We start from the raw sequence: 10,443 nt of genomic DNA on the forward strand, positions 1-10,443 counted from the left end.
TCCTTTCACTCTGGGATTGAAACTGGAACAGACAGGATAACTGAGAACTGGGAGGGTTCTGCAGACAATCAATCCTGGCCTTTCACCACCCAGTCACTCAGTCGAGACACCAAAGTAACCAGATGACCCAGGAAGCAGTGTGAGAGTGAGGGGGAAATGTCAGACAGGCACAGAGGGGAGGGGCACTCTCTTTCAAACTGTGGTTGATATATATCGTGCTGGGGAAGTTTCTCCTGCTGTCACTTTTACCAAAAAAAAAGTCAATACAAGCACAATGGGGTCATGGCAACTCTCCAGTCAAATGTCTTAACAAAATATATTTTCACCCAAACAACCAAGGACGGATTAGAAGGAGCTTCAATAACCCCAGTCCAGAAAAAGACTTGATTTTGAGAGTGGATGGAATTGATTTAAAAGTGCTACAGTTCACAACACCTCCAGCTTAAAGATAGTGGTATAGCCTGCTTTCAGAATTCAACGGTGTGATTCTCTCAATGACTGGCCCCAGTGAGAGTCCCCATAGAATACTGTCCCTCAGGAAGCAGCCAGGTCGTCTCCTACTGGGACTATCGGATGTTCCTCAGCGAGCTTTTGGGCGGAGTCCCTCAAGAGCCGTTTGAGAGGAATTCCCTCCGTCTCATCAAACAGTCTGTTCCTAATGAGACCAAGGTTGGACAGCATTGTCTGCAAGTACATGACATAGCCAACAGTGTGCAGTTCCTCACAGCCCACAGTCACCGTCTGGGTCAATACATCACCCACAGTCACCGTCTGGGTCAATACATCACCCACAGTCACTGTCTGGGTCAATACATCATCCACAGTCACCGTCTGGGTCAATACATCACCCACAGTCACCGTCTGGGTCAATACATCACCCACAGTCTCTGTCTGGGTCAATACATCACCCACAGTCACCGTCTGGGTCAATACATCACCCACAGTCACTGTCTGGGTCAATACATCACCCACAGTCACCGTCTGGGTCAATACATCACCCACAGTCTCTGTCTGGGTCAATACATCACCCACAGTCACTGTCTGGATCAATACAGCCCAGAGTCACTGTCTGGGTCAATACATCATCCACAGTCACCGTCTGGGTCAATACATCACCCACAGTCACTGTCTGGGTCAATACATCACCCACAGTCACCGTCTGGGTCAATACAGCCCACAGTCACCGTCTGGGTCAATACATCACCCACAGTCTCTGTCTGGGTCAATACATCACCCACAGTCACCGTCTGGGTCAATACATCACCCACAGTCACCGTCTGGGTCAATACAGCCCACAGTCACCGTCTGGGTCAATACATCACCCACAGTCACCGTCTGGGTCAATACATCACCCACAGTCACCGTCTGGTTCAATACATCACCCACAGTCACCGTCTGGGTCAATACAGCCCACAGTCACCGTCTGGGTCAATACATCACCCACAGCCACCGTCTGGGTCAATACATCACCCACAGTCACCGTCTGGGTCAATACAGCCCACAGTCACCGTCTGGGTCAATACATCACCCACAGTCACCGTCTGGGTCAATACATCATCCACAGTCACCGTCTGGGTCAATACAGCCCACAGTCACCGTCTGGGTCAATACATCACCCACAGTCTCTGTCTGGGTCAATACATCACCCACAGTCACCGTCTGGGTCAATACATCACCCACAGTCACCGTCTGGGTCAATACAGCCCACAGTCACCGTCTGGGTCAACACATCACCCACAGTCACTGTCTGGGTCAATACATCACCCACAGTCTCTGTCTGGGTCAATACATCACCCACAGTCACCGTCTGGGTCAATACATCACCCACAGTCTCTGTCTGGGTCAATACATCACCCACAGTCACCGTCTGGGTCAATACATCACCCACAGTCACCGTCTGAGTCAATATATCACCCACAGTCACCGTCTGGGTCAATACAGCCCACAGTCACTGTCTGGGTCAATACATCACCCACAGTCACCGTCTGGGTCAATACATCATCCACAGTCACCGTCTGGGTCAATACATCACCCACAGTCACCGTCTGGGTCAACACATCACCCACAGTCACTGTCTGGGTCAATACATCACCCACAGTCACCGTCTGGGTCAATACATCACCCACAGTCACTGTCTGGGTCAATACATCACCCACAGTCACCGTCTGGGTCAATACATCACCCACAGTCACTGTCTGGGTCAATACATCACCCACAGTCACTGTCTGGGTCAATACAGCCCACAGTCACCGTCTGGGTCAATACATCACCCACAGTCACCGTCTGGGTCAATACAGCCCACAGTCACTGTCTGGGTCAATACAGCCCACAGTCACTGTCTGGGTCAATACATCACCCACAGTCACCGTCTGGGTCAATACAGCCCACAGTCACTGTCTGGGTCAATACATCACCCACAGTCTCTGTCTGGGTCAATACATCACCCACAGTCACCGTCTGGGTCAATACATCACCCACAGTCACCATCTGGGTCAATACTGCCCACAGTCACCGTCTGGGTCAATACATCACCCACAGTCACCGTCTGGGTCAATACATCACCCACAGTCACCGTCTGGGTCAATACAGCCCACAGTCACCGTCTGGGTCAATACATCACCCACAGTCACCGTCTGGGTCAATACATCACCCACAGTCACCGTCTGGGTCAATACAGCCCACAGTCACTGTCTGGGTCAATACATCACCCACAGTCACTGTCTGGGTCAATACAGCCCACAGTCACCGTCTGGGTCAATACATCACCCACAGTCACCGTCTGGGTCAATACATCACCCACAGTCACCGTCTGGGTCAATACAGCCCACAGTCACCGTCTGGGTCAATACATCACCCACAGTCACCGTCTGGGTCAATACATCACCCACAGTCACTGTCTGGGTCAATACAGCCCACAGTCACTGTCTAGGTCAATACATCACCCACAGTCACCGTCTGGGTCAATACATCACCCACAGTCACTGTCTGGGTCAATACATCACCCACAGTCACCGTCTGGGTCAATACAGCCCACAGTCACCGTCTGGGTCAATACATCACCCACAGTCACCGTCTGGGTCAATACATCACCCACAGTCACCGTCTGGGTCAATACAGCCCACAGTCACCGTCTGGGTCAATACAGCCCACAGTCACCGTCTGGGTCAATACATCATCCACAGTCACCGTCTGGGTCAATACATCACCCACAGTCACTGTCTGGGTCAATACAGCCAGACCCAGTTTCTTGACAGTACCCAGGCAAATGCCAGCATTTGGAAGATGGGAGCGAAAGTAGATCTTCCCGCCCATCGAGTCTCTCCAGCACTCTAGATCATGACGGGATATCTCAATAACCTGTGATATGATTAGTTTCTATAAACCTGTTGACCTCTGCCTCAAATATACTGAATGATTGAGGTTGCACAGCTCTGTCGGGTAGTGAATTCCAAAGATTCATCAACCTCTGAATGACAAACCTCCTCTTCATTTATGAGGGTCTCCTTTATTCTGAGATGGTGAGGCATCAGACCATAAGACACAGGAGCAGAGATACATCATTAGGGCCATCAAGTCTGCTTCACCATTCGATCATGGCTGATATGTGTCTGATACCCATTCTCCTGCCTTCTCTCCAAAAGTCTTGATCCCTTTACCAATCAAGAACTTATCGATCTCTGTCCTAAATGCACTCAATGACCTGCCCTCCACAGTCCTCTTGCGGCAATACCTTCAAACAGATTCACCATCCCCAGGCTGAAGATATTCCACCTCCTCTCAGTACTAAAGGGTCATCCCTTCATTCTGAGACTGTCCCTTTGGGTCCTCACCTCCTCTACTAGTTGAAACACCTTCTTCACATCCAGTCTACCCAGACCTTTTGGTCGTCTGTAAATAGCAATGACCTCACCCTCCATCCTTTTGAACCCCATCGGGTACAGAGGTCTCAGCTGCACCTCATAGTACGAGCCCTTCATTCCTGGGATCATTCTTATAAACTTCATCTGGAAGACCAGCACATCCTTCCTCAGATACGGGGCCCAGAACTGCTCACAATATTCCAAATCCAGTCTGATCCCTGGTGCCCCCCCCCCCTTTCCCGCTTCAATACTCCCACAGTCAGAGTGACCATCCTGTGTACATGTAACCTAGCTAGCCTTCTCATGATTTTGTTATTGTTCAGTCAGATCACCTTGGATTCCCAGAGTCAACATATCACAGAATTGTTATGGTGCAGCATGTGACCACTTGGCCCATCAAATCTGCACCTGTTCCGTATTTGAGCATTACGTCTCAGCACCCATCTCCTGCCCTCCCTCACTGAATCTGGATTAGTGGTGCTGGAAGAGCACAGCAGTTCAGGCAGCATCCAAGTAGCTTCGAAATCGACGTTTCGGGCAAAAGCCCTTCATCAGGAATAAAGGCAGTGAGCCTGAAGCATCTGCAGTCATTGTTTTTACCTCTTCCCTCCAGGATCATTTCCATTTAAGTATCCATCTAATGCTCTTTTGAGTGTCTCAGTTAGACCTGCCTCCATCGCACTTCCAGGTGGTGCTTTCCATACCCTCAATCCTCTCATCCCATTTGCTATTTTTGCAAATGACCTTCTTGTCTGTGCCCTCATCTTTTCAATATTCTTCTGAGAGTGACTGGCTTATCCCTATCTATCTGTTCAGTTTCCTCTTGGCCTTCCCCTCTCCATATGAACGTACAAATCAGGAGCGGGAATAGGCCATTCAGCCCTCCAGCCTGCTTCGTTATTTAATAAGATCGTGAATCATGACAGATAACTTGTCCAAAGTTTCCTACTCTGACTCCATCCCCTGAATTTGGGATGTACATTTGCCACCTTCTAATATATTGAGACCATTATATAGGAATGTTAAGACCAATGCATCAACCATCTCACTAGCTACTTCTTTTAAAGGGCGAAGGTGATGTCCTTGAGAACCCAGGGGCTTGTTAGCCTGCAGCTCCAACAGCCTGCTCAGTGCCACTTCCCTGGAGAGACTGATTTTCCTGTGTTAGTCCTTCCATTGCATTTCATGATTTGTCACTGCTTCTAGAATGTCAATTGCATCCTCTGCAGTGAAGATTGATGCAAAATACCTGTTCAATTCATCTGCCACTGCCTTATGTTCTAGTGTTAATTCTCCAGTCTGACGATATATGGGACCAACACTCACTTTTCTTCTTTAAATACTTGTAGAAATTCTTACTACCTGTGCTTACATTTCTGGATAGCTTTCTCTTGGATGCAAATTTTTCCCTTTTTATTAATTTTTTGCTGTTTTATATATTCTGTCCAATTTTCTGCTCTGCCTCTTAATTGCACTTACTTAAGTTTAAACAAAAAGTCTCAGACCCACTTCTCTCTCCCTCAAACTGAATGTAAAATTAAATCACATAACAGTCATGGCTGTCTAGGGGCACCTTCACTATGAGATCCTTAAGAAATCCTACTTCACAGCAAAATTATATGTTTTTTTAAATTGGATGTTTCTAGTTAACTCTAGGTGGTGGGTCAGTCCATTGAATTTTTTCTAACTTGGTGGAATATGTCTACTCTGTGCATTCTGAAATATCCCCTTAAATGTCTGGCACTGCATCTGTATTAACCCATCCTTTAGGAGAAAGTGAGGACTGCAGATGCTGGAGATCAGAGCTGAAAAATGTGTTGCTGGAAAAGTGCAGCAGGTCAGGCAGCATCCAAGGAGCAGGAGAATCGACGTTTCGGGCATCAGCCCTTCTTCATCCTTTAGTCAACTTTTCCAATTCACTTGAGTTAGCTATGCATCCGTGCCCTTATAACTGCCCTTATTTAAGAACTAAAATATAGTCTCAGGCCCATATGTCTCTCCATCAAATTAAAGGTAAAATTAAATCATGTTATGATCACTGTTAGTCAGGAGTGCCTTCACTATGAGACCTTGAATTAATTCATTGCACAATACCAAGTCTAGTTTAGCCTTTTTGGTTTGTATGTCTGAAGGAGTTTGATGATAAACTTGCAAATCTTTTTGAAGTCATGATTTCAAACCAGCATGTGTGAGTGAACAGGTAACTGGGATCCTCCGCGGGTGGTAACTTGACTTTGTAATGTGAGAGTTTTAGAGTTGGAGAGATTAAATATTGAAAGGCATCAGCTTGCTTTTGGTTTAGAAGTGTTTTGGAATAAAACCCATAGATGAGAGAGTGTTTGCGCATACAGTCTATTCTGCCATAACATGGTAGTTGCATTCTTGTGCAAACTCATGTTATGGAAAATCACACAATAGAAATAACGGGGCCGATGGCAAAAACAGGGTTTGGGGTGAAGCACCAAAAATATCAGTAAAAATCCAAACAAAAGTAGCAGTTGGCCTAACAGAAACCATAGCACGGAATAAATGTTAAAATAATATTTTAATGAAATAACACAATTAATCTAACACTTTAAGGGGTTTCTGAGTTTGCTGAGTTACAGCATTGTAGTACAAAAGGGGCTGAGGGTCAGCATTAGCAGCAGCATCACTTTCAGGTGCAGTTCTGGCTACAGTGTTACGACAAAAGAAAATATTTAGTCCAGAAATGGATGGCTGTGGTTCCTTGTCCTCAGACTGTTTCTTGGAGGGTGGTTTAAAAAAAGGTATCTAGTGTTTGCTGCTTTGCTGTCTTTCCTCTTTCATGAAGAAGCTGCTCAGGGGGTGTCAGATAAAGCTTTACGCCACTGACTGCCAGCCTGCTGCATTCTACAATCTAGTCATTGTCTTCGAAGAGCTTCAACTGCTTCTCAGCTTCCCTCAGGACAGAAGACAAAAGAGAAATAGAAAGGTCTCGTGGTGCTGCATCCTGGACTTCGTCGAATCCAGCTCCGGCTTCAATTTCCCCTGCAGCAACAAACCGCTGTCAGTCTCCATTTTGGCCAATCCAACTTGCTTTGCAAGAGCGACACAATAATCTTTGATTGCTGGAAGCCCCTCTGACTGTTCAACACCTTTAAAGTCATGAAGAAAATCTGGGAGAAGCTGCCGCCAAACTGCGTGCCCTTCCTGCCATCGCCCCAGGCCTCCACAGTGGTGTCAATAACACTCTTAATGTTTCTAAAAACATTCCCGAAAACATCAACAATAAGGTCAGAAAATAGTTGCCCTGTCATCCAACCTCTTCAGTTTGACCTGAAGTAAATGCCTACAGTGGACTGAAGGTAACCAAGGATGGAATCACCGAATAGCCAATCGGAGTTTGCGGTTTTAAAAAATCGTTCTCCGGTTCACCAATCGTGTTACAGCCAAATTGCGTTGACGGAACGCGAATGATAGGAGAATGATCTGTCATCTGCAGAAGACTGGGGTCAGCTGCAAGAACAGTTTCCCCTGGCGAAAGGTGTTAATTCAGAACAGTTCGGAAACAGATTACCTCAGTGTAAGGGTTTTAGTTGGAAAAGTCCAGACCAGGTGTGTTTTGGTTAAAGGAGTTATTCGAAGCTAGGACATTGTTCAGTTGTTACAATAAAATAAAGAACCATGGATGCTGGAGATCTGAAACAAAATGGAAATCACTAGTGAAACTTGGCTGGTCTGGCAGCATCCATGGGAAGAAAGCAAAGTTAATGTTTTGATTCCGGTGACTCTCCATCAGTTTGGATGGCACAGGACTCCAGACGTTAACTCTGCTTTCTTCCCACAGATGCTGCCAGACCTGCTGAGTTTTGCTGACAGTTTGTGTTGTTGTTCAGTTGTTTCCATCCAGTTTCCATTTGTGGGCAGCACGGTGGCACAGTGGTTAGCACTGCTGCCTCCCAGCGCCAGAGACCCGGGTTCAATTCCCGCCTCCGGCGACTGTCTGTGTGGAGTTTGCACATTCTCCCTGTGTCTGCGTGGGTTTCCTCCGGGTGCTCCGGTTTCCTCCCACAGTCCAAAGATGTGCAGGCCAGGTGAATTGGCCATGCTAAATTGCCCGTAGTGTTAGGTCCAGGGGAATGGGTGTGGGTGCGTTGCGCTTCGGCGGGTCGGTGTGGACTTGTTGGGCCGAATGGCCTGTTTCCACACTGTAAGTAATCTAACCTAATCTAATGAAGTTTGGCTTCCTGATCCTCTGTCCCTGAGGCCTGCTCAGCTGACCCAGCAGCGTTAAGTCAAGCAGTTATACCCGGAGCCTCAAACGCTAGGCCTGAGCTTGGATGTTGTCCTTGCCTGAAATCCATTCGGGATTGATAGCAACCCTTTAAAGTCAAACCCACTTCCTGTGATTTATAATGTGTTTAGATCCGAGCCACTTTACAAAATAATCATCTTGCTTGAAGTATGTTTGCAACCCTGTGTCTCTTTAATGCCACTCCTAACACTTCCTGTAGTGCTGACAAACCACCAGCTTGTGATTGGCCTGGATCTAGCTCCTGTCTGGTCCTATCTGGCTGACTGCATCACCCTGGTTAGCTTGCCACCACTCAACTAGTAAACAAGATGGAGCCCGCGCCCCTCCTCAAACTCTCAATACCACACGTACCCAACCACATGAGCAGCAGCTTCATCACATGACTGACATGCTAATCCTCACCAGACCTTTTAAAGCAACAAACTTTGTTGTTTTTTTTCTGCAGCGGGGACTCTGGGCGAGGATGTCTGAGAGACTCTCAAACCAAGTTACACGTGCCAACAGCTGTGACAGCAGAGAAGCCCAGCAGATCGGACAGGAGAGTCCGAGGGACAGGAGAGTCAGTGTTTCAGGTTTTTAGACTAGACTAGATTCCCTACAGTGTGGAAACAGGCCCTTCAGTCCAACAAGTCCACACTGACCCTCCGAAGAGTAACCCATCAAGATCCATTCCCCTAACCCTTTATTTATCCCTGACTAACACACCCAACACTACGGGCAATTTAGCATTACCAATCCACCCTGACCTGCACACCTTTGGACTGAGGGAGGAAACCCACACAGACACGGGGAGAATGTGCAAACTCCACACGGACAGTCACCCGAGGCTGGAATTGAACCCAGGTCCCTGGTGCTGTGAGGCAGCAGTGCTAACTGCTGAGCCACTGTGCTGCCCAAAGGGTTGTACCCCTTTGACAGGACAGGGAGGGGGAGAGGATCCCAGAACTAAATAGAGGGAGGGGGGTTGTGGGGCTGCTGGGGAGACGGGGGGAGGTAGGTGGGATGCTGATAGGTGGATGCAGGTAGGAGGTTATTGTGGGAAGGCTGGGTCGGGTAGGTGAATAGGAAGAGGCATAGAAGAGGCCAGGTCAGGGGAGGATGGGGGAGGCCTGGCCATGGGATAAGACTGGGGGTGGAGGGAGTTCGAAGCTGGTGAAGTCAGTATTGAGGCCATTGGGCTGTCAGCTCCCCGGGTGGAACATCAGCTTCTGTTTGTCCTGACAGTGGAGGAGGTCGAGATTAGACATGCCGCCGGGAGAGGGGGAGGGGGAATTAAAGTGGACGGGAACCGGGTTGGTTGACGCGTGCAAACTATTGACTCTTGCTTTCAGTATCTGCAGTCCTTGCTGACTCCTGGTTACACACGCACCCCCCCTTCCCCTAACTCACCCCTTCCTGGTGTTTGCCTGGTAATGGTAAGGCACTTGGTGCCATCCAACTCCCTGGGCAGGGGCTGAGTCCATGAGACTGGCTGCATTGTTTCAGTTAATGATTCCAGCTTCCTTCAGGGAAATTCACAGAAAAGGCAGAGTTACTATCGCACAAGAGGTACTGACACCCCCCCCCGCCCTCCATCACTGAGACATCAGAAAGTGATATCACTGGGTTCATTAGCTTTGCAGCAAGTTGTGGCTGTGAGAAAAATTGAGGTGACTAAACGAGGGTAAATGATGATGGATTGAGCTATCTTCTGTAATTAGAGTCCTCCTCACTTTTCTGTTCAGAGTCCGTGAGGAGAGTCATACAGCGCCCAGACTGTTAATGACTTGCAAAAGCCTTGCTAAAGGCCCCGGCATTTACAAGCGACCCCGATGGATCATTCACAGTGAAAACAAGCCATAAAGAAGAAAAGGCAGAGGCCAATGCAGCCACAACCTACTACTGAAGCACAGTCGGCAGTGAGCTTGGAGGAAATGTGCTCTAATCACTTCTGCAAATTAATCCTTCAATTCCCAAGGTCAGCACTTCCTCTGAGCCGAAACTGTGCTCGATTCAGGATGTAACGTATTCTCTTTGGTGAAGCTGTTCCCAAATTTAGAAACCCAAAGCGCTCACTGACAGATCCCAAGTGACTCCCATCTAACCTGCTGTCATTGGGCAGACTCAATGTAGGGAGAGGGGACTGCGGTATGGTCACTGAGTAATCCAACAATCTGGGACCACACAACCAAATCCTGCCACAGCGGCTTGTGGAACCTCAACTCACAAATCTGGACTTGCCTCAGTACTGTTACCATGGAAACTATTGAGTAAAATGTGTGAGGGTATGGGTACAGGGGTCAGGTAGTTGGGGTCAGGGGGAGGGGT

The 10,443-nt window shown here is 48.1% G+C and overlaps 1 long non-coding RNA gene across 1 annotated transcript; it reads right to left on the bottom strand.

Moving 5' to 3' along the window:
* Nucleotides 1–6,448: 6,448 nt before the first annotated feature.
* Nucleotides 6,449–10,098, bottom strand: LOC140493404 (uncharacterized). The gene is made up of 3 exons (XR_011963671.1): nt 10,016–10,098; nt 9,526–9,638; nt 6,449–6,869 (listed from the first exon to the last, which is right to left on the bottom strand). It is a non-coding gene; the product is annotated as an uncharacterized lncRNA (long non-coding RNA).
* Between the last annotated feature and the right edge of the window lie 345 nt (nt 10,099–10,443).

Source organism: Chiloscyllium punctatum, chromosome 22 (assembly GCF_047496795.1).
Source record: "Chiloscyllium punctatum isolate Juve2018m chromosome 22, sChiPun1.3, whole genome shotgun sequence".
Taxonomy (NCBI): domain Eukaryota; kingdom Metazoa; phylum Chordata; class Chondrichthyes; order Orectolobiformes; family Hemiscylliidae; genus Chiloscyllium; species Chiloscyllium punctatum.